At 43.3% G+C, this 19828-nt stretch overlaps 1 protein-coding gene across 1 annotated transcript in view; it reads left to right on the plus strand.

The window, feature by feature from the left end:
• Positions 1 to 19828, plus strand: part of GABRG3 (gamma-aminobutyric acid type A receptor subunit gamma3) — a 558654-nt gene that overhangs the window by 480850 nt on the left and 57976 nt on the right. The window lies entirely within an intron of this gene.

Here is a 19828-nt window from a genome sequence, read left to right on the forward strand (position 1 = left end):
GGAGTTTGGGGGCTGCCCTGGAGTGAGTTTGGGGGCTGCCCTGGAGTTTGGGGGCTGCCCTGGAGTTGGGGGACTGCCAGGCTCACAGCGGGGGAGATAGGCTGGCTGTACTGGGTGATGGGACCCACCGTCTCCTGGGTCTGAGATACTTGTGGGCCTAGAAGAGAGCCTGCTCCTTCATCCTTGATCAGGCCCCTCCCTAGGAGGCTTTTGCTGCCTGTGCCAGGAGGAACCCAAAGTCCTCAGAGGGGCTGCCACCCGCAGCAGCAGGAGGAAGGGCCCTCCATACCACAGGTACCTGCAGTGCTGCCCAGAGGTCAAGGAGCCAGCCCCAAGGCACAGGCGCAGTGGCCGTCCTACCAGTCCCAGAGGAGCTCCCCACTTTCCCGAGCCCCACCCACCATGCCGACCTAGAAGGACCTGAAACAGCAAGGGCATGGAGGTGGAAGGAGCTGGAGGAGGGGACCGCCGGCCTCTCCTTCTCCAGCAGCTTGACACCAACGCAGTGGGTGTGAGTGGAGGGTGGGGAGTTGTAGCGTTCGTTAGAGACCACAGTGGTGGCACGCAGCTGGACTGGGAGTGCCTGCAAAGCTGCAAGAACTGCCCACACTCCTACAGATGTACCGTGCAGGGCCGGCGGGGTGATGGAGAGAAAGGAGGCATTTCCTCTCTACTTGCATTTCACGAGAAGGAGGCTTGGAAGATATTTGGACTAAGTCCCTGCTAGCATTTGACGTTTTGTCTCTTGCCTTTGTAGAAATATCACCTTCAGACCTCCATCCATCCAAAGGCTACCTGTTCCATTTTCCCTACATCCCTCTCTATCTTTGGTCACTGACCATCTTCTTGGGCACATTCTTTCTTGCGATAAACAATCTTTTTTTTTTTTTTTTGAGACTGAGTCTGGCTCTGTCGCCCGGGCTGGAGTGCAGTGGCCGGATCTCGGCTCACTGCAAGCTCCGCCTCCCGGGTTCACGCCATTCTCCTGCCTCAGCCTCCCGAGTAGCTGGGACTACAGGCGCCCGCCACCTCGCCCGGCTAGTTTTTTGTATTTTTAGTAGAGACGGGGTTTCACCGTGTTAGCCAGGATGGTCTCGATCTCCTGACCTCGAGATAAACAATCTTTTAACACAGCAGTGGGTCTGGGCTTTCAATGAAGGGATTCACACTAGGCAGAGGAGGGCCTGTGATTACATACGGACGTGTTCCCTGCCCCCTATCTGAAGTGGCTTGGCCAGGATGAATCCACTGTACCAGCCCTGCCCTCTCTAGGACGAGCTGCCTCCTTGGAGTCCGCAGCCTCACGTCCGCCTAGACGCCTGGTCCGGTCTTCCTGACTCTGACCTGGCAGTTGTTGTCACCGTGTTTTCTGGCCAGTGGCCTAAGGAGTGCCATTGCTTTCTCTGCCTGTGCTTCACGAGGGGCTCTAAAGGACAGAGTGTATTTATCAAAGCATCTGTGCAGTGACTCCCACTCGCGGAGATCTTCAGCTTTCCATTGGAGGGTTCTCCTGACTCCACATCTTCAAACAAAGCTTCCAGGTCAGGGCTTTGGGGTCTCTCGTGGGACCTTATTGATGTAGCTGAAAGATGTGACCATCTGCTTTTGTCGTGAACTCCTGGGACAGTGCAGGAACTATGCTCAGCCCTCCCACCCTGGGTTCTCTCCTCTCCTCTGAGTCCCCACCTGTCTCAGCCCCCCCTCCCTGTATTGGTCAGCTGTGTGGCACACGCCGGACACTGGGGCACACACAGTGTGTGCACATCCAGGCCGCATCTTCACCGAAAGCACCCGCAGATTGTGACAAGTGTGGCCACCAAAAGACGGCTTATAGGAGAAGTGTCTCTCCTGTTCTTCAAAGCTGCTGACATGTACAATGACATCGCTCCATCTTCGTAAATTGTATTGGTCTTGAAGCTGTTTATCTTCATTACACTTCAGGGGGAGGAAATGCAAGGCCATTTAATAATAGTACTTTTTGACTGGTGACGTGCATATGTCTAGCCAATTCTCACCCTGATTGAAACAGTCGAAATGGCCTAATTTAATACAGCCTTGGTTACTGGGAATGTAATCATCTTTCCCTGAAATTGCATCCCCGTTCACAAGCTCGTCAAGTCTGGAGAGGTATCCACAGCTGCCTCGCAATTTGAGGAGATGCAGGCTCCATCTCATTATCCGGCTGAGAGGCAATCAAGGCCTGGTGGCACCTTCGAATCAGAGATTGGGCAGCAACGTGTCCCTCTTAGGAAAGGCTCTGTGAACTGAGCAGGGCTCACTTTCTCCATATGCCTGACAAAAAATAACCAACAGGAGAAAAATCCAGGCTTATTTTCCAGAGGCAATTTCTAATGTGAGCTAGCTAGATGGAAATGGCTGCAGGTTACTACAGCAGAGGCTGCCATTGCAATGACGAGAGCCTCATCTGCCCAGTCTTCTAGATGAGCTCGGGCTCCTGTGGCCCTGGGCATGTAGGAGTGGGTGCAGCCGGCATCAGGCCCTGGGCCCATTGGTCAGTGTCTCTGTCCCGTCGCTGGCACATTCTCTTCCTCCCTGGCTCTGGTGTGCCCCATCCTCTGCATGCATCATTGCTTGATTCTTCCAACACCCTTAAGTCTTCTCTCTCCACCTTTCCCCAGAAATACTTCCCCCTTCAGCATGTGTTTGTGAACCTCAAAAGCCAATTGTTTCCTTCCCTCTGTCTCAACAAGGTTTAGATGTGATGTGTGATGTCTTAGAGGACTACGTCTTTCCAAAATGCTGCTCTCCTGGTGAGAAAGGGAGCCTTGGCAGGCTTGGTCCCACACAGTAGAGTCTTGTGTTCCTGCTGCTGGGGGGTCCCTGAGCATCAAGGTGAGCACACATCACCGCATGCATGGACAGCTGTGTGCCTCAAGTGGCACAGGTGACAATTCAGGAGTTTTCCAAAAGGAAAGAAAAATTCATCTCTAGGGTACCATCACCCAAACCCTGTCATCCTCTACCTCCATAGAGGCAAAATGGAACTGGGAAACAGCATTGTGCCTGTCGGTAACACTACTGTATGACACATTTAACAATCTGCTAAGAGGCAGGTCTCGTGTGCTCATATTAAGTGTTCTTACTGCAGTAAAATAAAATTTTTTAAAAAAATCTAATTGTATACCTGAAAAGGATGGTTACACTAATGTAAACTGTATCTCAATAAACCTGACAAAATATTTTCTAAAAAAGGAAACTATAAAAAATATAATTAGCATAGTAAAACTTGATCAGAGTGAAAATTTCAACACTGGTCATTAGATGGTCTTTGCAATTTCAGAGTTGCGCGCGCGTGCGCGTGCACACACACACTTCCTTGTAAGTAAAATTAAATACCTCAGACTGATACACATTTCCTTTTGGTTCAATTTTCAGAAGTTTTTCCCTCTCATTTCTTGCTAGCAAGTATAACTTTTCATTATCATCCAAGAGTGGAACTTGCATTTTTCTTGATATATTTATAGTTGGTTGTTTCTGGATTTTGAGAGTGAGGGAAAGGTGAGTGTGGTTGGCTGACTTACAGGAGCCCCTCTCTCTCGTAATGGTGGTCCTTTGAATGGAATTGGACTGCAGTATTACTGTTGTCATTACTCTGAAGGCCACGCCTCTGAAGCCACAGCTGCATTCTTGAAGATTGAGTTTACCTAAATGCTAACCTTTGGATAAATTTAAATATTATAACAGTATTATAACCAGAAGTACCTCAAATACATCACAGTTGTTAATCTTTTTGTCCAACAACAACAACAAAAAAAAAACAAGATTTCAAGGCTGACTTTTTTGTGGTAAATTGCATACCCCAGCCATTCAAACAAAGTCTAAATGCAGAGTAAAAACTTTCCACTCTTCTTCATGCCACCTGTATCCCTGCTGCAGGTTGAGCCCTGGTTGGTGTGACTGATCCAAACTGGGGTCTGCTTCACAGGTGCAGTGAGGCCAAACACAAACATCGAAGTTTTGAGCAGGAGAAAGGAGGGGGTTTATTTGCAGGGCGTCACCCAAGGAGAACCAGGGAGCTCACACTGAAGACCTGACCTCCTCAATAGACTGTGAGCAGGAGTTTTTAAAGGCAGGGGTAAATTTCAGGAAAGTAGAATCAACAGGCAAAACTGCAAGTCAGTACATAATACATGGAAATGATATGCTGGTTTGGCCTAAACAGGCAGGAGGATATCTTGAACCAGAGGCTTACAGGTCAAAGGTGGATTCAGAGACTCTGATTTGCTACTGGCTATGGAAGTGAAACTTTGTCTAAAATATCTGGGGTGGACAGAAAGGAATGTTAAGATCTGGCCCGAGGACATGACTACCTCCAGGCCCCTCAAGAAGAAATTGAGAACAAAGAGCAAAGTTGAAATACAGCCCTCAGCTCCTGTCCCTGAGATCTGCCTTCCAGCCCGCCCATTTGGTGGGGGTCTAGGTTCCTTCCGGCTATCAGGTTGCTTATTTACCTCTCAGGGATAGGTAGCTAGGTGCCTGGAATTTCCCGCAGAGGGACTCAAGATTTTTATGTCCATGCTTTGTGGATTTGGCAGACCCTAAAAGGGATCTCTCCTCCTTCCTGTACATCTGTTTGCTCATGCAGACTTATACAAACATGTCTACTCTCACACTTGCACACACAAGATTGTTTTTGCTAAGATGAACTCACTCCCTCCTCACCACTCGGGGTCCCGCAGTTCATGAAGTGTGGTGGGCGCCTTTCCCCTTAGTGCAGTGCTGCTTCCTTATTAATGGCGGTGTCCTCTCCCATAGGATGGAGAATTCTTGCCTTCCTTCAAGCTGTCAAAAATAGCACAGCAACCCACCTGTGTGTTGTTTTCATTAATTTTTTTTTCTTTTTTGCTGGCACTGTATTTCTGTCAAGCAAATTTCACAAATTAAAGTTTACAAACATTGAATAGTTTGATAGTACTGCATTCCATGCCCCTGTGTCCAGAATTGGTTCCTTCTGGTGGGTTCCTGCTCTTGCTGACTTCAAGAATGAAGCCCTGGACCCTCACCATGAGTGTTACAGCTTTTAAAGGTACTGCCGACCCAGAGTGAGCAATAGCGAGATTTATTGCCAGGAGAAAGAACAAACCTTCCCACACGTGGAAGGGTACTCCCAAGGGCTTGCTGCTGCTGGCTGGGGCGACCTGCTTTTATTCCCTTATTTGGCCCCACCCACAACCTGCTGATAGGTCCATTTTCCAGAGAGCTGATTGGTCCGTTTTTACAGAGTGCTGATTGGTGCATTTACAAACCTTTAGCTAGACCCAGAGCCCTGATTGGTGCATTTACAATCCTTTAGCTAGACAGAAAAATTCCCCAAGTCCTCAGGGACATAGAAGCCCTGTGGGTTTCACCTCTCACCATGATTTTGCATTCAATACTAGAGCCAAAAATGGTGTATAGAGACTTCTTTTTCACCACTTTTGTCTACACTGGATGTTTCGATACATGTGTTAAAAATTGCCCATCTCATGAGAAAAGTGAACCTCAGTTGTTTTTATTTTCATTTCCCTGACTCTTGGACTCTTGGTGAACATGCCCGTTGTCTGCCATGCTTCTTGGCCAGTTGCTGCTTCCAGAACCAGTTCTCCTAACTCACCTCTTTCCCTCGCTCAGTTGTCTTCCTTGTTCTTCCTGAAACACACCCAGCCCCTTGCTCACAGCCTTCGAGGGTTTTCTGGAGAGGTCCTCATCTCCTTCTGAGTCCTATAGGGAATTTTCGGATCACCTCCCCTCTGAGCCCGCTCCTCACTCCCACCCCCCATCATCCCCTGCCTGCACTCTAAGCTTATCAGCATATGCCTGTGTGCAATCTTGTCCCTGAGGATAAGCCCAGGAGAGCAGGGACCTTGCTATGTCCGTGTTGTTTCTGCAGCATTTAGAAATGTGCCAGGAATGGAATAAAATGGAAACAAAGAGCAAAACCAATAAATAACCAGAACTCTGGGTTTGGAAGGAAGCTAAATAAAAGCCAAGCCCCAGCAGATTTCATAGAGAAAAGTAAAAGAGAAATGTCTAAAATATGAAAGAACACAGAAATGACACTCATTTTAAAACCACAAAAGAAATAATGTAAGAACCTTAGAACAATGTATTTGAAAATGGAAGGACTGGTTAGTCAGGCTGTTGGTTATCTGTGGCACAGGACTGTGATTCAGAGGAAGGAGCAGGCTGGAGGGCTCCTGTCTTATCAGGGCTGTTCATGTGGCTGAGAGTAAGATTTTGGTTTCTCTTGGGAGGAGGTAATTAAGGTGGATGGGATCTAAGGGGCTTGTGGGGTCTGTAGTGTTCTGCTCCTGACGAGTGCTGGGTATGTGAACATATCACACTTCGTGAATAAATCAAGCTGAGTACTTTTGATTCGTGTTCTTTTCTGTGTATATATAATATATGATACACTTTTAAGTGTACTTCAGTAAAAAGTGCTTTTCTGTGTATATATAATATATGATACTCTGCATATATTATTTCAAGGTCCTAGTCTTATATATAGTATTAGAGATAAATTCTACCAAACTTTTAAGAAACCAATGTTTATTATTCTAATTAAAATTATAAGTTGAAATAATGTGTTTTATTCCAATGTTAACTTCTCCTATCACCTGATATAGAGGGTTTTAAAATAACTGTTGTGCTACACTGTGAAATACATGGCACACTACAATTTAGTATACTACTAAATCTACAAAGATTAATGTATTGTCTGCTTAATTCAGCATTTATTGCAAAACTGGCATACTATAATTCCAGAAAGATGACAATAATGCAACATTAGAATAGCTTTCAAAGTAATTTGTTAAATAAACACATTGAAATTTTAAAAATATGATTCAGTGACTTATTTCAATAAAAACACTAAACATGTATTAAAGAAAGAAATATTGAATGTAAAACACATGGCAGGTATCAGGAACATTGTCTCTGCTTTAGTGATTTATGAAGGAAATAAAAATAAGCACCACAAATACTGTAAAAGTAAATATTATTGTTTATAGATGATATGATTAGATATCTTGAAAAAATAATGCATGCTACTAAAATTACTAAAATGAACATATGTTCTGAAGTGAGCTTGATGCAAAATTAATACATAAGGTTTAACAGATTTTATTTGCATTACAAACATCTGTATAAAAATGTAAATGAAAAACACCTCTTTATATTAGACAAAAAAAGGAAGGCAAAAGCAAACATATGTTATAAGACTCATGATATATAGAGAAAAAATTATTAAAATTCTATTGAAGAATATGAAACAAGTCCTTTAAGATAGGCATACATTCTTGACAGGAAAGATTTGATATTGCACAGATGTCTGACCTCCCATCACTAATTTGGTATGTAAATATTTCAATCAGAATTCCAATGTTTCTTTAAAATTAGTTGTGTTATTTTTTGTTATCACTGAAGGATGGATCTTCAGCAGGGAGCCAGAAGTAGACGACTGTGAAGATGAAAGCTGAAACTCCCTGGCCGTCATTCACACAGCTGATTCCAAGACCCTGGGAGAGGCCCTGGCACAGTTTGCAAAAGTGATATATTGAAACCATGCTGTGTGACCAGCCCTGCCCCTTTCCCAGTGGCCTCCCCAGCACCTTCTTCTGTGGGGGTGTGCTGTGGCCACGTTTAGGATGTGAGGTGTGTGCATTTCACAGCTGTGCCTTCTCCTGGAGACATGGAGCTGAGTCCAGACACTGCTCCTTTGGGGGTGCCGTGAAATGCCTGGCAATTTAGCCGTGTTGTGTAGAGGGAGGCTGACAGCTGTTCTGTTGCTCCTTAAAGCTAGATGTTCACTACATCACTCCAGCTTCTCTCTCTGCTCTTCTCTCAGGGAGTGGGCTCAGTTCAGACAGGACCAGCAAACCCACGTGCCCCTCCCATCCATAGGGCATCACTGTTCATGTCACACATGAGCAGCTGTGTGTGGGTGTGCAAGTGACAAAATGAGCTGGTGTCACCCATGCATCGTGGCCCCCTAAACAGCTGTGGGAGCACCAGCGCTCCGCATTTTCATACTACTACAGGTTTTTTTAAATGACTGCTTTATTGAGATATATTTCACATACCATAAAATGCACCAATTTTATACCTTGCCAGAAAAGTGTGCAGTTCAGTGGTGTTCAGTATATTCACAGAATTGCTCAGCCATGATCACTTCCTAATTTTATAACATTGTCATCACCCCAAAATGAAACCGTATACCCATTAAGCAGTTACTCCCTATCCCCTTCCTCCCAGTCCCAGGCAACCACTGATCTATTTTCTGCTCCTCCAAACTTGCCTATTCTGGACATTTTATATAAAGTGAATTATACAGTATGTGGTTTTCTTTACCCATTCTTTACTCATTCTTCCATTGGTACCTATTGGTACTTACTGGCCCCACAATGCAGCATCCATTCCAAGGACACACTTTGCTTGTTTTTCTAAAAGACGAGTCAGTGGCCAACATTTAAAAGTCAAGAGCTTTTATACAGAATTCCCTATTTCTGCCTCTTTTTGAAAGGCCAGATGATTTGGTGACCACAGGCCGATTCTTGCCAGAGAGGAGGGACACTTCTTTGCCTAGGGCAGTGGCTCCAGGTCCCTGTGGTGCTTACACTTCATTCCAGTCACCCAGTCTCTCATTTATCCTCCCTGCACTGAGTTTGCAAATTCACCTCTAGGTAGTCTCTTTCAATGGCTCACACCAAGTCTCTCTGGAAAAGACATTTTCCATTCCAGAACAAGGATATATATAGTTATATACACATACTGAATATAACACAAAATAATATTTACTAGCACTCTGCATGATGCCTTCGGATATGTTCTACTGTATTTCTACTGTATTCTACTGTATTTGTATTCTACTGTATTTCATTTTAAAATGCTGGACATGATCCACTGGACTGATTCTAAAGACCCAGTGTTTCAGAAATACTGTTGTAGACCACCCTGTTATATTTTAAAAAGATAAAGATCCAAGAGATTGAGTGACTTGGTTAATTTCTAGAAACCTGGTAAGCAAGGAGCTGAGGCTAAACAACCTGCAGGCTTCAATTCAAGGCCCCTTATTTCCTAATGAAAAACACTGAATGCCAGACCGCACTGAGTTGAGAAATCTCTGAAGAAATTTAAAGAAGAGTCTGGCATAGTTTCTAAACAGTGGGCGAAGGGCTTGTTACCCAGCAGCAGACTCTACAAGATTCCATAGAAGACCACAGAATATTCGGTAGAATCTACAATGTCTCTTAATCTCTAGAACCTTCTACCCCCACCAGTGGTAAATGTGTAACTGATGATTCCCCGGAGTCAGTTCCAAGCCCTGGGACATTGGTGTGACGTTTGCATGGGAAAATAGCGTTGTTCATAGCATCAGTAAAATTATTGTTATACTTGGACACATTAACAACTACAGACAAGAAAATGAGCCCAATTTCCAAAGCTGAATTTATTTCTTATTGCACAGAAACAAAAGTGAATTTGAAACAGCTTCATATTGCATCTTTTAAATCAATGCTTGTCTTTTTTTCCTTCTAAACATTTCTTAAAGTAGGTCAAAAGCATCAGACCGGGAAGCTCCCACTTAACACTCATCATTCAAAACAAATATCACTCTCCTCTAGACAAAAGGCTGTGCACAGTGTAATTTTTCTCTGAGGCTGCTGCTCCTCTTAAACCGTTGTATCCTAGTTGAAAGCACAGAAAGAGGAGGGAAGTGGCAGAGAACAGGAGAGGACCCCAAGGGTAAGCATGGTGACAGTGGGGTAACTGATGCTCTCCAAGCCTCCCCACCACCCTCTTTAGCATCCAAGGGCTAGAGACCCGTAGAGGGAGAGCTTTCCAGAGAGCCCAGTGAAAAAAGACTTTTTAGTGTGGTATTTTGAGTAAGGGATGTAATTTTTATATTTTTTGGAAGCACAATAAACACTACAGTTAACATCAGGTCAGCAATGACTGGCCTGGAACACTGCTGTGCATTTTATATAGCGTCGTAGCCATCCGGGGCTGTTAGAACAAAAACCAAAGACTGGGTGGCTTAAACCACCAACATGCATGTCTTACAGTTCTGGAGGCTGGTAAGTACCATCTGGGTGTCAGCAGACCCGGTGTCTGCTGAGGGCCCTCTTCCTGGCCTGCAGTTGTGCGCCCTGGCTGGGTCCTCACACGGAGGGAGAACCATCATCTCTTTCATATCTCTTATTATAAGGGCGCTAATCCCATCTGGTTACTCTCGTGACCTCATTAACCTCCCAAAGGCCCCACCTTCAAATACCATCCCATTGAGGATTAGGACTTCAACAGATGAATTTGTTGGGGGGACACAGATGTTCAGACCATAGCATATAGTTATGTGCCATCTTCAGCACCACTGCACTATTAGGAGGTGGGAGTCCCGTCCACATTCTCTACAGTTCACAGATAAGGGGCCTGAGATCTGGAAAGGGCTTGAATTACTAATGGAATCATAGTCTTACAACATGTGAGTACAGGACAGAGTGTGAATTCAGGGCCTAAGATGGCAAGTACTGCTGTTTGGGGCCTACCTATGTTGTTTTATGTTGATAAACTTCTTGAGCATCAAAACAACTATTTCATTGGCTAAATATAGCCTTTAGTTCTATTTTTCATGGATAAAAGAGTGCAACGAAACCTCATGTGCCAGTTATTCAGCATCAGCTTTCTTCTGTTTTGGCTGTATGTATCTCCTCTCATATGTGTTAAAGAATACGTCAAAGGAAATGGTACATTGTATGGATTTTCCTAGAAATGTGGTAGTCTCCCCTAATCCAGGTTTTGCTTTCTGCAGTTTCACTTACCTTCAGTCAACCTGGGTCCAAAGATGCTAAAGGAAAATTCCAGAAATAAACAATTCATAAGTTTTACATTGGGCACCACACTGAGTAGTGTGATGAAGTCTCTTACCATCCAGCTGCATCCCATCCAGGATGCGAATCGTCCCTTTCTCCAGGGTATCCACAGTGTACATACTGCCCACCCATTAGTCACTTCGGTTCAGTTATCAAATCAATGGTCACAGTATTGATACCAGTGGGCCAGTATACCCCATACGCCTGTGCGACCTCCACCCTTGCTGGTGTCCAGGCTCTTGACGCCATTGTGCAAAGGAATTCAAAGACAAGTCAGAATACAGTGAAAGTACAGAGATTTATCACAAGGTGAAAAATACACACTCAAGAAAGGGGAGTGTGGTGTACTCAAGAGAGAGTCATGCCATGCGGTTTGCAGCTTTTATCTTTATGAGTTTCTTTAACCAAGTGGTGGAATATTCCTCAAAAAAGGTGGAGACTTCTCAGATCTGTGGTACCACCCATTTTTACACCAAATATGGGTGTTCCTGGAACTGTCATGGGGTTGGTGGATGTGTGGTTTACTGGGTTAATGAGTTGATAATGAGGCCCTAGGGGAAACCTACGTCAAATTAAGGGCCATGTTGACTCCAGTTGGTCTTAGCCAGCTTGGTCCACCTCCTGGTATTCCAGGGTCTTATCAGCTCATAGCATCTGCAGCTATTGCACATTTCCTTTTGCTCATGATGTGAAACTACTGCTGGGATTTTCTGTTCTCCTGTGACCACCCCGTATTATTCCTCACTGCACTATTGTGTCTCAGTATCACAGTGCTTGCGTTCAAGTACAATTTTTATTTGATTTAATGACCCCAAAGTTCAAGAGTAGTGATGCTGGCAATTTGAATACATCAAAGAGAAGCCATGAAGTGCTTCCTTTAAGAGAAAAAAATGAAAGTTATCAGCTTAATAAGAAAAGAAAAAAGTCATATGCTATGGTTGTTAATATCTACAGTGAGAATCTTCTATTCATGAAATTGTGAACAATGAAAAAGAAATTTGTGATAGTATTGCCCTTGCACCTCAAACTGCAACAGTTACAGCCATAGTGCATGATAATTTCTTAGTTGAAATGAATAAGGCATTAAATATGTAGGCAGAAGATATAAATAGAAACACCTTCCAACCAACGGCAGTAGATTCAGCACTATCCATGCTTTCCAGCCTCCACTGAGGGTATTAGAACATATGCCCCGTGGAGGCTACTGCAGGGGACTGCTGTGCTTCATTAGCTACATCTAACAGACATGCCTCTGTTAATCCAATGTCATTATTACACAAAGTTAGTCTGGGTTCCTTACTATCATAGAACACTCAGCCCACGTGCCATTTCTGCAGTTGTCTTTTTTATAGTTGGCTTGTTTGTAGCAGTATCAGTCAAGATCTACACATGACCTCCTGCTAATAGTTCTCTCAAGTCTCTTTTCTTTTTTATCTTATTTTTTTAGAGACGGAGTCTTGCTCTATTGCACAGGCTAGAGTGCAGTGGCGCAATCTCGGCTCTCTACAACCTCTGCCTCTTAGGTTCAAGCGATTGTCCTGCCTCAGCCTCCCAAGTAGCTGGGATTACAGGTGCCCACCACCACACCGGACTAATGTTTGTATTTTTAGTAGAGATGGGGTTTCACCATGTTGGTCAGGCTGGTGTTGAACTCCTGACCTCAGGTGATCTGCCTGCCTCGGCCTCCCAAAGTGCTGGGATTACGGGCGTGAGCCACCGCACCCGGCCTCTAGTCTCTTTAAATCAATAAAAATTCCTTCTATTCATTTGGGCAGGAAATAGGCCATTTTGCCCATCAAATCTCACACATCCTAGGTTTGGCTGACTATATTCTCATGGTGTCATGTAACGTGTTTCTCTCTCCCCCAGATTTTCTGTAAACCAGTAGTTAATTCTAGAACTTTGCTTAGCTTCGAGTTGAACTCTTTGGATGAGAACATCATGGGCATCCCCGTATAATTCTTTGCCTTACGATGGAAAGGACATAGTGCCTGGTCCTGCTGCCTTGGCGACGTAAGACAGACTCTTCAGTGGGTAACAGCCTTGGCCTCTGGTGCTCCCAGATTCACTGGAGGCTGTGAGGTGGCATATTTTAATTACATCATTCCTCCTGCATTTGTTAGTGGCTTGTCTATTGAAAAAACTTGCACATCACTACTTATTTAGCCTGAAATTCAGTATATACAGGAAAGACAGGGAAAATGCTTAATTCTTTCCCTTTATCAAACTTCAGTGTGATCTGTTGGTGCCCAGTACCTTGCATTTCTCTTATTAGGAGTGAATTTGGGTGTCTTTTATTCTTTTTCCTTTTTCTGACAGCATCTCACTTTTTCGCCCGGGCTGGAATGCAATGGCGCAATCTCGGCTCGCTGCAACCTCCGCCTCCCAGGTTCAAGCTGTTCTCCTGCCTCAGCCTCCCAAGTAACTGGGATTACAGGCACACACCGCCAAGCCCAGCTAATTTTTTTTGGATTTTAGTAGAGATGGGGTTTCATCGTGTTGCCCATGCTGGTCTCAAACTCCTCAGCTCAGGCAATCCATTCGCCTCAGCCTCCCAAAGTGCTAGGATTACAGGTGTGAGGGTATCTTTTTTAATTGTCTTATGGGCCATTTTTATTTCTTCCTTTGTTAACTGATCACCATTTTTACCTTTTCATCCTATTGGATTTTGGGTCTTATTTTTCTTGTGTCTATAAATCATCCTTTATTAGCATAATTAGTCATCCTTTTCCTGTGACATATTAACTCTGTTTTCCCCAAATTGTTACTTACCATTTTTACTTTTCTTGTACAGTACTTTTTTTCCATGCTTTTTTAAATCATTTTTTTCATGTAGACAAATTTGTTAGTATAGTTTTTAATTGCCTCTAGATTTTCGAGTCATTGCTAGAAAAGTTTTTCCAAAGCAAAAGCTATAAAGAAATTTATTCACATTTCTCAAATTCTAGTATATGGCTGTTTTTTCTTTTTTAATACTTAGATCCCTGATCCATTTGGAATTGTAACTGCCCAATGGGTTCATCTTGTCTGCATCCCACATACAGTCAATTTATCAAGACAGAGGAATTGCATTAGAGAAGGAGCTTAATTTTAATCCACACAGAGCCAGCTGAACAAGAGACCAAAGTTTTATTATTACTCAGATCAGCCTCTCCCAAAATTTAGAGGCCAGGGTTTTTAAAGATAGTTTAGGGGGTGGGAGTTAGGGAATGGATGCTGCTGATTAGTTGGGAATGAAATCAGTGTCCGGAATTGGTGGGTTCTTGGTCTCCCTGACTTCAAGAATGAAGCCAGGGACCCTCGTGGCTCATAAAAGCAGCATGGACCCAAAGAGTGAGCAGCAACAAGATTTATTGCAAAAAGCAAAAGAACAAAGCCTCCACAAGTGTGGAAGGGGACCCCACTAGGTTGCCAAGGCTGGCTTGGGCAGCCTGACTTTATTCCCTTATCTGGCCCTGACCCACATCCTGCTGATTGGTTCATTTTACAGAGAGCTGATTGGTCCATTTTAAAGAGAGCTGATTGGTGCATTTACAATCCCTGAGCTAGACACAGAGTGCTGATTGGTGCATTTATGATCCCTTAGCTAGACATAAAAGTTCCACAAGTCCCCACCAGACTCAGGAGCCTAGCTGGCTTCATCTAGTGGATGCCTCACCTGGGCTGCAGGTGGAGCTGCCTGCCAGAGTTGTGCCTGCCCTCAGCCCTTGGGCAGCCAGAGGGCCCGCCCTTCGCAGGGGCTTGGGCCGGGTAGAGTCCACTGGCAGAGGGAGGGCTTGGGCATGAGGGGCTGGAGGTCCTGAGCCCTGCCCTGCAGGGAGGCATAAGGCCAGGCCAGAACTCGAGTGCAGTGCCTGCCTGCTGGCACCCTCTGTAGCTGCTGGCCTGGGTGCTAAGCCCCTCACTGCCCTGGGCCGCTGCGCTCGCCGGCCGCTCCGGGTGTGGGCAGCCAAGCCGGCACCGTGCCTGCAGGAACTGGTGCTGGCCCGTGAGCACCTCTGCCCGCAGCCCTAATTCCCTCCCGTGCCTCTCCCTCCACACCTCCCCGGGAGCAGAGGGAGGCGGCTCCAGCCTGGGCCAGCCCAGAGAGGGGCTCCCGCAGTGCCGTGGTGGGCTGCAGGGCTCCTCAATCACGGCCAGAATGGGTGCCCAGGCCGAGGGGGCACGGAGGGCGAGGGCTGCTAGCACGTTGTCACCTCTCAATAGGGGTGTAGAAACTGGTCGTCTTAGGCTGAGTCTGCTTCTGGGTGTGGGCACCGGAGGAGTGGCTGGTCCCAGTGGAGTCATCCAGGCATTGGAAATGCAAAAGTCTGAGAAGGCATTTCAAAGGGCCAATCATAAGTTCTACCATAGAGATGTTATTTACAGCAGTACTTGAAGTTACAAATCTTGTGACCTCCAGACAATGGCTGGTTATCATTTAACTACACATACATCTTATCAGAATTCAGGCCCCTCTCACAATCCTAAACTTGTGGTCTTTTATTAGTTTCATAAAGGAATTTTAGTTTTGGGAAAGGTTATTATCATTTAAACTATAAACGAAATTTCCCCCAAAGTTATTTTGGCCCATGCCCAGGTAAACAAAGGTAGCTTGGAGGTTAAATGCAAGATGGAGTCAGTTAGGTCATATCTGTTTCCCTATCATAATTTTTTGCTGTTACAATTTTTCCAAATGTGGCTTCAGAATTTATTCTCATATGTGATATAAGAATAGATCCAAATTGGTTTTTTCTCATATGGCTTCCACTGATCATAAATACCTTCTTCCTTCTAATTTAAATAACTTCATCATAAACAAATCCTAAGAGAATTTTCATCTTTCCTGTTTCTTTGATCAGTCAAGCACCAATACACAATAGGTTTAGTGTAGAGTGTTTATAATAGTTAATAACCTGTGAAAAGCTAGCCCCAGTCACTGTACTTCTCCTGGCCATTCCTGCTTGATTGTTCTTACGAATAAAATTTGTCGTCAACTTTGGAAACAAAAAAAGTTAATAATCTTCTTATTGAGGTCACATGAAATTCATAATTAAACTTGGAGAGAATCACCATCTTTCTGTTGTATGTCATACAGTCTTCCTATGGTGTGTCTTTACATTTCTTTAGTCTATATTTGGCACAGTAGTAACTTATGAACTTCCTCTCATAGGATTTGACTGTTTTTTGTTAAGTTTATGCCTGGGTATTTTATGATAATTTAGGACAATATTTCTACTAGTTTATTAATTCCTTTCTGTCTTCTGGATACGTAAATATTTATTTATTTATTTATTTATTTATTTATTTATTTATTTGAAAATGGAGTCTCACTCTGTTGCCCAGGCTGGAGTGCAGTGGCACAATTTCAGCTCACTGCAACTTCTGCCTCCCGGGTTCAAGTGATTCTCCAGCCTCAACCTCCCAAGTAGCTGGGACTACAGGCACACACCACCATGACCTGCTAATTTTTGTATTTTTAGTGGAGATGATGTTTCACCATGTTGGCCGGGCTGGTCTTGAACTCCTGACCTCAAGTGACCTGCCCCCCTTGGCCTCCCAAAGCCCCGGGATTACAGGTGTGAGCCACCACTCCTGGCAACATATATTGCTTTCTAGTCTATATGCCTCTAATTGTTTTATATATTTATTTATTTACTTTCCTAAGAGTATGTTAACTAATATATAAAAGGTAATGACAAATAGTAAGGAAGGCAATGGATATTACCTTGCTTTCAATTTTAAAAGGAAAAGGAACTCTATTCTCCTATTAATTTAAGTTATTGGATCTTAGGAATATATGTTCTCTCTCTCTCTCTCTGTCTTATATATATGTATATATATAAAATATCTTTTAAATTTTAGCTTAATCAGTGTTCTTAACACAAACATACACTGCATTTTATCAAATATATTTTGCTTTCTATGGAGATGAATGTATGATGGATTATATTCATGAATTTCTACTCTCATTCTTGTATAAATTCTATTGGATCATAATGTATTAATGTATTAAAATAAATGTGCTGATGGATTCTGTTCACTATCATTATATGTAAGATTTTACATTCATATTTTTAAGCAAGAATGCTTTTCTTGTGCATTCATTATTAGGTTGCATATCATTGTAATACTCACTATATAAAAATATAATTAGATATTTTTCTTGCATTTCCTACTCTCTGGGCTGAAATGGCACGAATAGCATCTGAATGTTAAAGATTTGGTAGAATTCCCTGCATACCCATTGGCCTGGTGCTTTCTCATACTTGCCCTCTTTTTGCAGCCCTTATATGTTTCTTCTGTAGAACCCAAGTTGATTTGCAAGGAAATTTGAAACTATGGAAAAGGGGAGAAATACACCTGTCATAGAGAAGTAGAACTTGTAAAGTGCAATTTTTTTACAGGGGAAAATGCTATGTAATTGTGCAGTACTATGTTGACTAAGGCTGATTGTGTTAGAAGATAGTTAGAAATGATTACCTTTGTGATAGATTTGACCAGCCACTGAAATTATAAATGTCTGGTCCAAAAATCATTGATATTTTTACTTAATCTGTGAAGTATTAAATTTAATAAGCTGGCTAATCAGTTTTTAGTTTTCTTTTTTCAAATGCCTAACTTTGCATATTTTATTGTTATTTAAGAAAAAAGAAATGGCTTTCATATTTTTATCATAGGTTGATAAGTCAGGTAATACATGAAATTTATCAGGTTTCCAAAAGAATCTATGATTATGACTAGAATTGTGATTTCTCTGGGATGCTGTAGTGAATGTTACACTCAAACTGATAATTTGTGTATTAGGCTGTATCTCATGATGTGTGTGAAAGAACTGATAGTTAAAAACAGTATCCCTTCACTTTCATGAAAACACAAGACAACCATGAAGTTAACACAAAGTATATGTAAGGGTTAAACTCTGTCTTGTCTGTCTTCAAGTTTTCTTAATATTGGTTTCTAGGTTCAAAAATCAGGAAATGCCTTGTTTCATAGGCTTTACACAGAGGCCCTGAAGAGGGATTTCTCCATCCCAGGAGCCAGGGACTGGGCCCGAACAGGTCCAGCCATCACGGTCATGCCCTGAGGGCTGACTGCAGTCACACTGCCACCACATGAGGTCAAACAGACAGATGGAGCAGATTAGGAATTACTTCTGCTGATATGAAGACTGCATTTTCCTAACCACAGGCATTTTCTTCTTTAAATGTTAGGTGACAAGTAGTATATGTTAATATCACAAAAATACACAATTGGCAGTCAGTAGAAAGGGCCAGACCAAAATAATTTCAGAATGACTAACAAATGAAATATGAAACTATCTGAGCATGTTTTGGGGAAGTATTACTTTACAAACATAAATATAGAAATTAATGATGAATTTAAGAATGTTAAAATTCAGTATGTTGAACATCCAACAAAAAATACCAAGAGAGGAAACAAATGGGACAGGAGGTTTTTTCTAATGATTCAAAATTATCCACAAAAAAGCTGCTGTGTCCCTCCAGCGCCGCTTTGGAAGGGCCCTTGCAAGCAAGGGCTGTGTGGTCCCAGCTTCATTAGCTTAGTGGCATGTCAATCTCTGATCAAAAGCATTCACGACCTTGATTTGGGGATCTGGAAGCCTTCTCAAGAGTAGGAAGTGTTTTATTAAAAGCCCTGCAAAGAACAAAAGTATTTCTATTAAGTCTTGGAGAAAACTATGGACGACAGACTGTTTTTTAAATGATTGATGATTCTTAATGTTGTTTTGAAGCATTACCTGTATTTCCATAAAGGTCAAGACAATAAGCAGTTTGGAAACGATCACCTCTCTACTCTTGAGAAAAGTGGATTTATAAAAAGGGTGGCTGGCAGGGCGCAGTGGTTCACGCCTGTAATCCCAGCACTTTGGGAGGCTGAGGCGAGTGGATCATGAGGTCAGGAGTTCAAGACCAGCCTGACCAACATGGTGAAACCCCGTCTCTACTAAAAATACAAACATTAGCCAGGCATGGTGGCAGGTGTCTGTAATCCCAGTTACTCAGGAGGCTGAGACAGGAGAATCGCTTGAACCTGGAAGGCGGAGGTTGCAGTGAGCTGAGATCGCACCACTGCACTCTAGCCTGGGCTACACAGTGAGACTCCGTCTCAAAAAAAAATCTTTCTAAGTTGAGGAACTTGAATTTGGGGAACATGACAATCAGAAGAACAGATGGAGACCAGTGTTGTGCAGAGGGTGAAGGGATGGACACTGGAGTCATACATCCTAACCTTATACTCTACCTCTTCATTATGTACATTGTTCAGTGTCTCAGTGCCTCAGCTTTGTTATCTGTAAAGTGGGGACAGTCATGTCTATGTCATTAGAATTGTTGTGAGACTTACTATATAGAAAGCCCTTGGAACAGTTCGTAGACTATAGTTACGGTTGTATGGACAGTGATATGATCATGATGACCGTGATGATGATGGTGATGATTGTGATGATGATGGTGTTGATGATAGTAGTGGTGATGGTGATGATGATATTGTTGGTGATGGTGATAGTGGTGATGATGATAGTAACGGTGGTGGTGGTGGTGATGGTGATGATGGTAATGATTGTGATGGTGATGGTGTTGATGATGGTGATAGTAATCATGTTGGTGGTGATGGTGATGATGATGGTGATAATAATAATGTTAGTGGTGATGGTGATGATGATATTGTTGATGATGGTAGTCATGATGATGGTGATGGTGATGATGATGATGATGATAGTAATGGTGGTGGTGATGGTGATGATGTTGGTGACGGTAATGATGGTGGTGGTGATGGTGATGATGGTAATGATTGTGATGGTGATGGTGATGATGTTGGTGATAGTAATCATGTTGGTGGTGATGGTGATGATGATGGTGATAATAATGGTAGTGGTGATGGTGATGATATTGTTGATGATGGTGGTCATGATGATGGTGATAGTGGTGATGATGATAGTAACGGTGGTGGTGGTGATG

The sequence above is a fragment of the Piliocolobus tephrosceles genome, chromosome 6 (genome assembly GCF_002776525.5).
Source record: "Piliocolobus tephrosceles isolate RC106 chromosome 6, ASM277652v3, whole genome shotgun sequence".
NCBI classification, from domain to species: domain Eukaryota; kingdom Metazoa; phylum Chordata; class Mammalia; order Primates; family Cercopithecidae; genus Piliocolobus; species Piliocolobus tephrosceles.